This window comes from Schistocerca cancellata, chromosome 2 (assembly GCF_023864275.1).
Source record: "Schistocerca cancellata isolate TAMUIC-IGC-003103 chromosome 2, iqSchCanc2.1, whole genome shotgun sequence".
NCBI lineage: Eukaryota > Metazoa > Arthropoda > Insecta > Orthoptera > Acrididae > Schistocerca > Schistocerca cancellata.
In genome coordinates this window covers 777022082-777035603 of record NC_064627.1, presented here as the reverse complement: position 1 = coordinate 777035603, position 13522 = coordinate 777022082, and positions in this window count along the sequence as shown.

Below are 13522 nucleotides of genomic sequence, written 5' to 3'. Positions count from 1 at the left end.
AAACAAAGATATGTTCACTTTTTACAGTATTCAATAAACAAAACCCACTGACGATGGCAAATAGATACCGAAATGTGTTTAGGTAAAGAGAAAAAAAGTGTTTTGCATAAAAGGCGGAACCTATATCAAATAACATACTTGACGTGTTTCTATGATGTGAGCCATCCAGGCGGGCCACATTTTGTAGCACTGACCTGAGAAATGCCTTGTAAATATGTAGCACAGTTGCAGTGTTGGTACAATGTGCCCTGTCTCTAAAGGTCTTGATTAATTCTTCTTCGCATCCTGATTTTGTTGCTGTCACCGCGTTATGTTGGTTGCAAGACAGTGTTCCGTCTAGTTATCTGCCTAGATATGTTGAAGTCTCCTTGGGGACGATATCTTGTCGCCATAGATTGAGTGTGACACCTTTTCGACACTCAGTTCTATGCATTGTTTCGTTCCTTTGTTGGGAAACTATTAGGTGGCTCTTGAGGGTACCTGGCCGTTTTTTCTACTTTTCTAGCGATTGTTCTAATTAGTGGGTTACTGGCCATTCATTTCTGAGAGTTTTAGTGCTGTTTGTGACTGACATTAGTATCCCGCGTCGTACGCATAAAACGCCAATCCTACGTTCCGCTAGGTGGGCTGGGAATGTCTGCCATATAAAGTGAATGGAGCAGTGCTGCCTATCGCACTCTTGCCTCTGGGTAAAATGGTTCAAATGGCTCTGAGCACTATGGGACTTAACATCTGAGGTCATCAGTCCCCTAGAACTTAGAACTAAGTAAACCAAACTAACCTAAGGACATCACATACATCCATGCCCGAGGCAGGATTCGAACCTGCGACCGTATCAGTCGCGCGGTTCCGGACTGAAGCGCCTAGAACCTCTTGGCCACAACGCCCGGCGGGTAAAATGTATCAGAGAGTTTGCCATTTATATATGCTCTGGTTAGCCTTTGGCTCAGTGTGTTTTAAGAAGATGTATGAGTATTAAGTCTTGTGGAAGTCCCATTAGTGACAGCTGTTATGCTACATTTTCTTGAAGGCCCTTTCAGTGTGCAGCATCAGCGCATTGATTGAGGCTTTTGGTGATTTTATTACAGAAACGTAGAAAAGGATTGATACTTGCATGTTCCATACGGAAGCAAGCTTCTATTCTTGGTATGAGGTTTTTTTTTTCTTTTGCATATTTCTGCTGGTACGATTGGATCGTACCCGGGATTATAGCTGCATTGTTACCTTTGTGTTTTTCCACTTCTTTGGTATATTTTGTACTTCGTATACAATTTTGCTGCGCCTGAAGTAGTATCTTAGACGCACAAGCTATTGGCTGCTCTGTACCATCGACATTCTTCTGCGACAGAAAGACCCCATTCCTGTTTTGTCATGTGTTGGTTGTGAGAGTCAGGAGGTTGCTTGGAGTGAACGTCACTAAGCACAGACAGACCTCAGCTGTTTTTCCAGTCGCAAGAATGCCTCATGAGACGACACGAAGTGAACGCTTTTCTTCCTCATATGGTTCAACGAATGCATCAAGTGAGCTGCCTGGCGAATGAGCTTTGAGCTTTTATCCGGAAAAGACTTAAATGCCTATAAGATTTTTGGAGCTGGCAACTTCTCAACAGCGTCAACTTTCTCTGACATAGGCATGATCCCTTTTCTGCTTAACATGTATCCAGAATATTGCTTGAGCACAGCAAAGAATTTGCATTTCTCCATGTTACAACTAAGACCGTTTTCTGTTATCCGCTGAAATAGTGTTTAAGTTTTCTTATATTCTTCCTTGGTAGCTCCAACATCCAAATTTCATTCAAACAGTTTCTGTACTTCTGAATACATTGGGATACTCGCTCTGCGTATCTTTATAAAATTTCTGGTGTTGAGGCGACACCAAATGGTACTTTGCAAGCTTGCTACTCTCGTTTAGAATCTGGACTTTAATAAAAATGGCACGGTAGTGTTACTCAGAATACAGGAGAAGTTGTGATTAAATGACAAAATATTTATTCAATCTTAACATAACAAGACAAAAAAAATGACTAATGAAACGTCACACAAATATCTTTATTTGACAAACGCTTTCACTAACATGGGGTCTAGGTGGACAAAGTGATCAGTTGGGGATCGACACACGACGCTAGCCAGAACACTAATCGCTCTATCTGACCTCATTCACGTGAGTCTGGGATATGGCACAACAATTACCTCACAATCAAGCATCTATACTCTACGATTCCAAAAAGAAAAATATGGTTCGAAAGAACAAAAAATGGTTCAAATGGCTGTGAGCACTATGGGGCTTAACATCTGTGGTCATCAGTCCCCTAGAACTTAGAACTACTTAAACCTAACTAACCTAAGGACATCACACACATCTATGCCCGAGGCAGGATTCGAACCTGCGACCGTAGCGGTCACGCGGTTCCATACTGAAGCGCCTAGAACAGCACGGCCACACCGGCCGGCTCGAAAGAACAGAGTGCTGAGAAACATATACTGGAGCCCTAAGCCGCAGCAGCGAATGCTTTACCATCCTCCTGGTCAGGGTGACACACCACGATGCGTTCGGCGACTGAAGTCACGGACGACCGCAATCTGTTATTAACGGCGCGCACCCGAAAAAAGCAAGTACGCTGTTTCGCGTTGGGTTAATTCGGAACGCAGGTACTTTCCTAAGAGCCTCTGAAACCTCAGTGGCTTCCAGTGTGCAGGTGGACCAGTTTGCTGGTCTGTCAAACCAATTTGACTCTGTGCCATGACTGTGAGTGACGGAATACGTCAAATGTTTAGACGACCGACTCAAGACAAATAATTACACCCACGCGTCACTCGTTGTGCGTGATGCTAGAAGCAGTACCTCTGACAGTTCAGAAGGTGACTGGCATAGGCTCTAAGTGGCACACTAGCAAAAGACACAAGTATCACGGTTTAGGTAGAGACCTGCAGTTCTTTACTAGCGAAGCGCCAGTACAAGAGTGATCTCTTCTCTTTCTGTCCGCTTTTTCGTCAGCTTGGTAGCAAAGCACAATTACATCTTAGACTTCCCCCACTTTAGCACAAACAGATCAAGAGCTGGAGTGCGGCATTCGTAGATCGGAGAGTGCCCCTTGCTCTGCATACACCGATTTGACCAATCAGAGACTTTAAAGTTAATTGGGAGAAAAAGAAAAAAGATTCAGCTTCGCAGCCTCTTTCCCATGCGCCGTGTCTTTTGCTAACAACATGGCCAGGATGGAACCACACCCCTCCATAAAAAGCTTGCTATGTCCCGTGTTGCGACCATTTGGAAGTTTCCAAAGAACGCTCATAAACTCACTAAAACCCTCCTGCTTTTACAAATATGTTTTTAACAGAGTCTGGACGTCTGGGCGCCAGTGACCTGCATACGGAAATTCGCAGAACGCTCACAGTTGTCTTGTCGGCTTCCTGCCTAACAAGGGCCCATCCTCTGCTTTATTGCCGGTCTACAATGCGCTGGCCATTTTAGCAGCGACTTCCCAGCGCTAGTCAGTCTTCCCATATGTGGCTGCCCACTGACGGGAGCCAACCAACATGTCTGCACAATGAGACCACGGAACTCGGCCGTCCTGAAATGTTTCCACCCAGGTTCCCCAGAAAAGACGCGCTTCCCTTGGCCCACTGTCGCCGTGCTTTTACTGCAGTCGCTTAAATCGTCACAGTCTTCCGTTGAATGCAGGTAAAGCTTATACACTCCTGGAAATTGAAATAAGAACACCGTGAATTCATTGTCCCAGGAAGGGGAAACTTTATTGACACATTCCTGGGGTCAGATACACCACATGATCACACTGACAGAACCACAGGCACATAGACACAGGCAACAGAGCATGCACAATGTCGGCACTAGTACAGTGTATATCCACCTTTCGCAGCAATGCAGGCTGCTATTCTCCCATGGAGACGATCGTAGAGATGCTGGATGTAGTCCTGTGGAACGGCTTGCCATGCCATTTCCACCTGGCGCCTCAGTTGGACCAGCGTTCGTGCTGGACGTGCAGACCGCGTGAGACGACGCTTCATCCAGTCCCAAACATGCTCAATGGGGGACAGATCCGGAGATCTTGCTGGCCAGGGTAGTTGACTTACACCTTCTAGAGCACGTTGGGTGGCACGGGATACATGCGGACGTGCATTGTCCTGTTGAAACAGCAAGTTCCCTTGCCGGTCTAGGAATGGTAGAACGATGGGTTCGATGACGGTTTGGATGTACCGTGCACTATTCAGTGTCCCCTCGACGATCACCAGTGGTGTACGGCCAGTGTAGGAAATCGCTCCCCACACCATGATGCCGGGTGTTGGCCCTGTGTGCCTCGGTCGTATGCAGTCCTGATTGTGGCGCTCACCTGCACGGCGCCAAACACGCATACGACCATCATTGGCACCAAGGCAGAAGCGACTCTCATCGCTGAAGACGACACGTCTCCATTCGTCCCTCCATTCACGCCTGTCGCGACACCACTGGAGGCGGGCTGCACGATGTTGGGGCGTGAGCGGAAGACGGCCTAACGGTGTGCGGGACCGTAGCCCAGCTTCATGGAGACGGTTGCGAATGGTCCTCGCCGATACCCCAGGAGCAACAGTGTCCCTAATTTGCTGGGAAGTGGCGGTGCGGTCCCCTACGGCACTGCGTAGGATCCTACGGTCTTGGCGTGCATCCGTGCGTCGCTGCGGTCCGGTCCCAGGTCGACGGGCACGTGCACCTTCCGCCGACCGCTGGCGACAACATCGATGTACTGTGGAGACCTCACGCCCCACGTGTTGAGCAATTCGGCGGTACGTCCACCCGGCCTCCCGCATGCCCACTATACGCCCTCGCTCAAAGTCCGTCAACTGCACATACGGTTCACGTCCACGCTGTCGCGGCATGCTACCAGTGTTAAAGACTGCGATGGAGCTCCGTATGCCACGGCAAACTGGCTGACACTGACGGCGGCGGTGCACAAATGCTGCGCAGCTAGCGCCATTCGACGGCCAACACCGCGGTTCCTGGTGTGTCCGCTGTGCCGTGCGTGTGATCATTGCTTGTACAGCCCTCTCGCAGTGTCCGGAGCAAGTATGGTGGGTCTGACACACCGGTGTCAATGTGTTCTTTTTTCCATTTCCAGGAGTGTAGTTATTCCTTCCTTAGAGCACGCAAGCAAGAGCATTATCTATTTCCCCCCATTTCATCAGGATCTATGAAGTCAAATTGCAGTAAAGATCATATTCTCTAAGAACATGAAGTGGCATAACACCGAATCAGAAGTGAGAGTGCCCTGCAATCTCTCAACGTTTTTTGTATTAATACTGAAATGTGGCATTTAATCCAGCTTTCCTGATATTTTGTAATTATATTAAGTTCTGCAAAGGGTCTCATCTCTGCCTGTGTTTTATCATGCCTTGAGGAGGCAGGGTGGAGGTGTGGGGAGAGATCACGCTGCCGGCCGTTGTGGCCGAGCGGATCTAGGCGCTTCAGTCAGGAACCGCGTGACCGCTACGGTCGCAGGTTCGAATCCCGCCTCGGGCATGGATGTGTGTGATGTCCTTAGGTTAGTTAAGTTTAAGTAGTTCTAAGTTCTAGGGGACTGATGACCACAGATGTTAAGTCCCATAGTGCTCAGAGCCATTTGAATCAAGAGAGCGCGCTGGGAACTTTTATCTAAATTGTAAGGTGTTTGTTATTCAGCACCCGCATGTACCATTAACCATCTATCCCAACCATGGACGATTGTTAGATTGTATGAGTGTGGGTGTAATTGCAAATGCATGCACACTGGTAAATTCAGGTGGAATTCTTTGGTTCGGCTTCGTAACAGCGCGTGGGAACGGCCGTACAGTTCCAGTTTCACGTTCAAGTTTTCGTAGGCTTCGGGCGCCAGTTTGGTGGGGCATCCATTTGCCTGGTGTTTCTTAACACAGGGGCTCACAATTGGTTCCCTCGGACCCACATGCAAGGTTAGCATGTACTCAAATTTAGGCGATGAACAGATGGAAAATTTTTAACAAAGTAACCAGACGATATTTATCTTATCTTCTAAATGGAGCAGACGCCAGGATCAAGGAAAAATCGTCTTGTCGATTTGTAAGTTTGCTCCCAACAAGGTTCTTTCTTTCTCTGTCCACAGAGACGAACGAATCGGTTTTTGTGCAGAGTTAGTCACTCGCTGTGCTGGAGTCTGGTGAGTATGATGTGCCTCTTCCGTGTGCACTTGGAAAGTGATTATGAATGGAAATTACAGCAGATTCTTCTGTTAGAAGGTTTCTATAATTTTTAAAGTCATTATGGGGTTCTCACGACTAACAGCTTTTCTATTCTTCAACTTGATTCTAATGGGACTAACTTTGTTCTTTCTGTGGTCACGACTCACCTCATCGCTGTGATACCAATTATGTTCACACTTCTTTTTGCTCTGAGTTACAAACCAGTTTTGACGAATCAACATTTAAAAGAAAATAGTGAATTATTATTCTTTGAATGTTTGAATCTTCATGTGCGAATAAAGGTGATTAATGTAATGAAAAACAGCTTCCCTTAAGAAAGATTATTTTAGTATTTGATACGTGTTAAATATTTACTGAAGTTGAGAAATACATTCCACTTCATGTAATTCACATAACATCAAGAGTACTGTGGGCCCTTGTTATTGGCCATGGTATGGCAAGAACATCAACCTGTGCTCTATTTACCGCTAAATGAAGCTACTCGACAAACCAACGGCATCATGAAGTGAAGTAAGATCTAGAATTTTATAACTAGAAGTGTAATAGATTGACCAGCGTAGTTGGAATTTTATTACTTGAATAACATTGTTTTCTTGCATATTGCCACATAAATAATTTTCCTAAGTCAATTTACAAGTAGTACCCATCCTATCCTATTGTATGAACCGAGATAATCAGTAAATAAATTGAAAATGAAGTGAACATTAATTTATTGGATTATCAAAATGCAATTTTTCCAGCTTTTGGACAATTGCGTAATAATGAAATCTTTGGTTGCAGTACGAATGATGTCAGAAAGAGAATGATGCAAAAGCCAGTATTAATTCATTGGTTAAAAATAGAATAACTTTCATAATAAAAAACTGGTAGTAAAAATTTACGTAACTTGGCACAGAATTTGATTGTCAGAGCACAGTTCTAATTTATAGCTTGCGGCATAATTTGTAACTTTTATTACAAAGAAATGTCAAAGTAACTGCTAAATTCAAACAATCTTTGAGCTTGCTACAATTACGACAGTCAGTATTACGTTGAGCAACGTAACAAAAAGTTTCTGTGCACAGCCAGTAAACAGTCATACTTTACTTGATCTTTGAAAATTAGTACGATATTACGATATGTTGTATGTGTTTGCTGTTTGATTATTATCTGATTGCTGTGACATGTGTGGCGTGAAGTACTTGAAAGTGTGCGTTAAGTACTGTTCCTACGTCATGACGCCAATAACTATTCTTAAGTAAGATTGCTTACGAGCATAAAGTTCAGTTTCAATTTAATTATTCTTGTTCTGGTAAGGAACTGGCGACCGTTGGTTATTTCATTTATGACATACTTTGAAAACCTTTCTTCCAAATTTTCCACTAACTCTCCTCCCGAACAGGCCATGTAGGCTCAAAGGTATCGACCGGCCGCCGTGTCATCCTTAACCTACAGGCGTCATTGTGTAACCTCCCCCTCACTTACCGACCTTAATGACCGTAAAAAATGAAACCGCGTGTACCTAATGGGAGTTTTGGAAAAGCAATCGTCACCGAAGTTAACCTGTCGGTAAAGAGGGAGGAAAGGGTTACATCTAAATGAAAGGAAATGTGCTAATGAAACTGGTGGAAATTAATTTTGAAAAGGGGTAAAGTTAATAAAGAAAGTAAATGTGCAGCCGTTACGTTAACAATTAACTAGCGGTAATTAGGTATTTGAGATTTGGGGGAAATCACGGTCGCCAGTCCTAAGGACAATTACTATAGTAACTGAAAAAGAAAGGTTATTACACATATAATTAGCACTAGAAACGTGGCAACTGAAGGTTGACACGTGTAGTGTGAAAACTGAAAGTTTGTCAGAAGTAATAAATTTCGCTACACTCTGACTTAATTTAGCAAAAGAATTAATAAAACAGGAAAATCGAAAGTTAATTCAGTGACTGAAGTTAATAGTGAGCTTTCTTTCTGAAGCACATCGAAATTCAGTAAAACACGGTTAGTCTTGGACTACCTCAACAATCATTTCAAAAGCTACTTGAATCTACGCAATTTAGAAATAAGAGATTTAACTTTGAACTTGAATTAAATGATTCTGAACAATTAACAATAGAAAAATTTAGTACGTACCAAGCTGAGCTGCAGTCACAGGTAACTACAATACGGTAACAAAACTCGCACTCTTAATTTGTGCTTGTGCAATCTAAATACTGTAGCCAGCTATGACTGAACTTTGAAATTAAAGCAGTGAAATAAATTGATGCTGGCGTTTGAATTTCAACGACACTCGGATTCATTCCGGAAAAGGAAGGGACCCTGCTTGGTAATGCAACTGGGACAATGAGCAACAAAGGTTCATGCTAAGTTGCTGTAATTATAGTTACTAAAATGGAACAGTTTGAAAAGCTGAGGTCTGCCATACAGTTCTAAAACTTTACGTGCGTCCAGTCTTCCTTGTCGGTTGATTGAAGATTTGAAGCCGTCGGTCGAGGAGGTGGCGACAGTCACTCATTGTCGGCCGTCGCTGTTGCAGAAGCTGTATGTTGGCGCGCCTTCCTTTCGACACGGTCACCAGGCGAAACGGGCTCTTGATGTGCGCCAGCTAATGCTTCCCGTCCGCGACACCATGTCAGAAACTATCATCACAAGTCGAGCGCAATTACATGCTGCCAAACCCCGCAAGCGCGGCAACTCGCGGGAGCGTCACACAACACACCTGCTCCACTCGCTACTCCCGCCACACTCCTTCTGCTCAGCCCGCGCTCCACGCGGCAGAGCTAACTCTACCAAAGATCCTACACACTTTGATTCTTCATACGACCTATCGATGTAATCGTTCGATAGCAGTTTTCCCTAGGCAAGACCCAGCGTAAAAATACAAATAATATTTACGAAACAAACCAATTATACATCGACATAAATGTATAAATATATATATACAAACAGTAAAACAATTACAATATACAAAGAGACAGAAATGTCATATCTTGAGGTAACAAAGCAAGGAAAAAAATAATAGTACAATAAATGGAAATAGGAGGATATGCATTTCCGGCGTTACAACTGGATGCGGATATAGAGGGGCATGTGGTCAACACACCGATCTCCCGAACGTATCTCAGTTTACGAGACCGGAGCCGCAGCTTCTCAATCAAGTAGCTCCTCAGTTTGCCTCGCAAGGGCTGAGTGCACCCCGCTTGCCAACAGCGCTCGGCAGACCGGATGGTCACCCATCCAAGTGCTAGTCCAGCCCGACAGCGCTTAACTTCGGTAGTCTTACGGGAACCGGTGTTACCATTGCGCCAAGGCCGTTGGCTTCCACTAACTACTGTTAATTAAAGAACTAGTTTACCTAATTAAAATATATAAAATTAACTGAACTTTGTTTCTAATAGTTATTGCTAAAATACTGATCATGGCGATTCCGTTATAACTTCATATACTTTTGTCGGTTTTGCATTATTATTCGGAATAGATACCTTTTTCCCACAGATTAGCGACTTTAGGTACACGGTGATATAGAAAAGCATAATTAGCCGGAGAGGTAGCAGGGTTATAAACTTACTCCCTAAAGTATTTGCTGGATGCATCCCAATCTCTGCCATTCCCCACAGTTTTTACCCTCTGCAGCTCCCTCTGCTACGAGGGCTGCTATTTTCTGAAATCTTACCATATGTTTTATCATCCTGTCCCTTCTTCTTGTTTTTTCATATCGACTCCCATTTCTTCTTCTATCACATGACGAGTCAGTTCCTCCTCCTCCTATAGGCATTCAGTGTAGTCTTCCACCATATGTTCTTCCTCAGCGTTTAACTTCCACTAAGAAAGGGAATTAGAATAATTTTTAACGAAATATACGCTAACATTGCCTTAAACTGTCATTAGAAGACAGAAGATCCAGTTGAAGCCAAACTCGAAAGACGTATCTCATCAAGAAATGATTCAGAATGCAGAATTCCACCAGCCTTGCCTCTGTCCAGTGGAATGGTTGGCGCTACGCCAGGCTCATTCAGTTAAGAGCCAGCAGACGGAGTGGAGACGTGAAAGCAAATGGCAATATGCCTCATCGACAAAGGAGAGCTGAGGATCAGCAAGTAAGTGAGTTTGAAATGGCAGAATTATCGGTCTCCGGGAAATAGTGATACTGTCGTACAGAGGGCACATTCCGTGTGTGGCACCAGTGGATTGTGGAGGATGGTACGCAACCCGGTGTGATTACAGTACGGGATGGCTGCCATATTCTCGTAACTGCCGCAGTGATATCCGCTTCATCGTCCGTGCGGAGGCTCAACGTTTGAGTACTGCAATGCCTGTGAACCTGTTTGTGTTACCGGCTCCACACCGTCTCCTCTGAGCTGTATTAGTAGCACACATACTGACGCATCGATTTCTATTGCCCACATACCACAAAGGCCTCCAACTGCACCGTGGGCGTGGACGCTTTCGATAGTGTGCTGAATGTCAAACTTAAGTGTTTTCCTACGAGTTCCTTCTCGGTGCGTTTCAGAGTAATGATAGCATACCACTAGTTTTTATCACTATCATTTTAGTAGGGAATGTACAAAATAACGATGGGCTTTTAAAAAAAAAAATGTACCCTGGGCATGTAACTGAGTGACTGTTCCCACCGAGAGCTTCTGTAGTGAACCACATGCTATCTGTCAGTTGACTGTGCCATATTTACCTAATGCTTACTCTTTATCTTTTATAAGACATCAAATAAACTGAAGATAATGTCGCAGTATCATTCAGGAACATATTAGTGTTTTTACGCTGTTACTTACTTACTTTATCCGAATAACCCGAAAAACACTAAATAACTAAGCACCGATCGAATAATAAATGTGTTTTGCGATGTATCAAAGTGTTTTTTAAAAATATATCATTTACAAAGTACGTGGACGCTTAGATACGTGATGCATCCGAAATCATCATAAAAATTTTAGTTGCCCATCGTTATAACAGCGTATTATTATGACCTGTTATCAGCTACTACGAGCTCTTTCTGTACTTACATAAATGTGCTAGAAGTATCAGACGTACAATTTAGGTAATGTTGTGCCGGATGTATGCTATGTACATCTAGCAAAATAAAATAAAATGAAATAAAAAGCTCTTGCAAACTGAAGAGAGGGAGGGGTATAGTGGACAGACACAGGTCTGCGATAGTATGGAATGGCACTGAATACGATATACGATTTCGGGTCTTGTCTAATGAGAACTACTTGTGCTTTAACACTTGTTGCAGGAGGGTTTACAGGCAGGGACATAGGTCCTGGCAGAGGTAACTGCAGATACCTAATGATGGCAGGAAATTCGCCTACTTATACATCGGGAGACATGTGCAAGCTTTCTGTGATAAAAGAAGGGTACAGATACTACATAGGCCTCCACGTTCGTTCTGCACGTTGGCCATCAAACATTGTTGGGACATAGTTGGTCGCAAATTGTTCGTCACAGACTTACAAATTCCACTTGATTCTTTGTGAAGTCATATACAACCCACATGGAGGTAGATTCCGTAGCAATTCATCCGGGCTCTCTTTGTATCTATATCACGGAATTTAGAGGCTCTGATTGGACTTGACATAAAACTTAATTCCGATGAGATTTCGTGTACCTAACATGTACCTAACATGTGGTATGAAGTTCTTTTCCGTGACATCTATCCTCTTTGGTTCTGGAATTTTCATACAACTAGTGTATATTCTTCCATACATACTGGCTTCTCACTGGGTGACAAGTAATGGGTCAAAATTTGCAATATGTGCAGACTGTGAACTATCTTTCGATTGAAAGTTGTGGAAGAGACTTACGGCACGAAGGATTCTATAATTACTTGGTATAATTAATGACAGCTCTCTTTAACAGTACGGAAATGTAAGATAACACCTACAAAAAAGAGAAAAAGCCCAACAAAATTCCTATTACAGGATTAGTGATGAACACCTCGAGTATGTCACACCCTTTAACTATTTAGCGGCTATAAAAAATGGTTCAAATGGCTCTGAGCACTATGGGATTTAACTTCTGAGGTCATCAGTCACCTAGAACTTAGAACTACTTAAACCTAACTAACCTAAGAACATCACACACATCCATGCCCGTAGCGGCAGCGCGGTTCTAGACTGTAGCGCCTAGAACCGCACGGCCACTCCAGCCGGCTAGCGGCTATACTAAGAAGGAATACGTAATGGTAAAATCATTCGTACAGGGAGCGCATGGAAGCCTTCATGGGTTTTAGTAAAATGCAATAAATCCGTAATGGATTTCACACACAAGACGCTAGCGCAATCAGTTCCAGGGTATTTTTCTATTGTTTCGAGTCGTTATCAAGGAGGTACGTCAAAGGACATCGTAAGAAAGTGCAGGATCATACACACATAAAAAATTTTTGTATCATCTCTGTCCCGAGAGTTCCAGAACCTGTACAGAAAATTGATCAACATAAACATCATTTCTACCCTTTTTATTGCTTATGAAAGCCATGCATTGCATGTTGTGCCACCATACAGCGTGACCTTCAGAGGTGGTGGTCCAGATTGCTGTACACAGAGGTACCTCTCATTCCCACTAGCACGCATGATGCATGCATGTATTCGTCGTGGCATACTACCCACAAGTTCATCAAGGCACTGTTGGTCCAGATTCCGCCATACCTCAACGGCGATTAGATCCCTCTGAGTAGTTGGTGGGTCACGTCGTCCATAAACCGCCCTTATCAATCTATCCCGGGCATGTTCGTTAGGGTTCAGTTCTGGAGAACATTCTCGCCACTCTAGTTGAGCGATGACGGTATCCTGAATTAAGTCATTCACAAGATGTGCACTATGGGGGAGTGAATTGTCGTCTATGAAGACGAATGCCTCTTCAATATGCTGCCTTTATGGTTGCAGTATCGGTCGGAGGATGGCATTCACGTATCGTGCTGTCGTCACGGGGCCTTCCATGACCACCAGTTGTGTACGTCGGCCCCACATAATGCCACCACAAAACAGCATGGAACCTCCACCTTGCTGCACTCGCTTGACAGTATGTCTAAGGCGATCAGCCTGATAGGGTTGCCTCCAAACACTCTCCGACGATCTTCTGGTTGAAAGCATACGCGACACTCATCAGTGAAGAGAACGTGATGCCAGTCCTGAGCGGTCCATTCGATATGTTGTTGGGCCTATCTGTACCGCGCTGCATGGTGTCGTGGTTGCATAGACGGACCTCGCCAGGGACGTCGGGAGTGAAGTTGCGCATCATGGAGCCTATTGCGGCACAGTTTGAGTCGTAACACGACGTCCTTTGGCTGCACGAAAAGCATTATTCAAAATGGTGGCGTTGCTGTC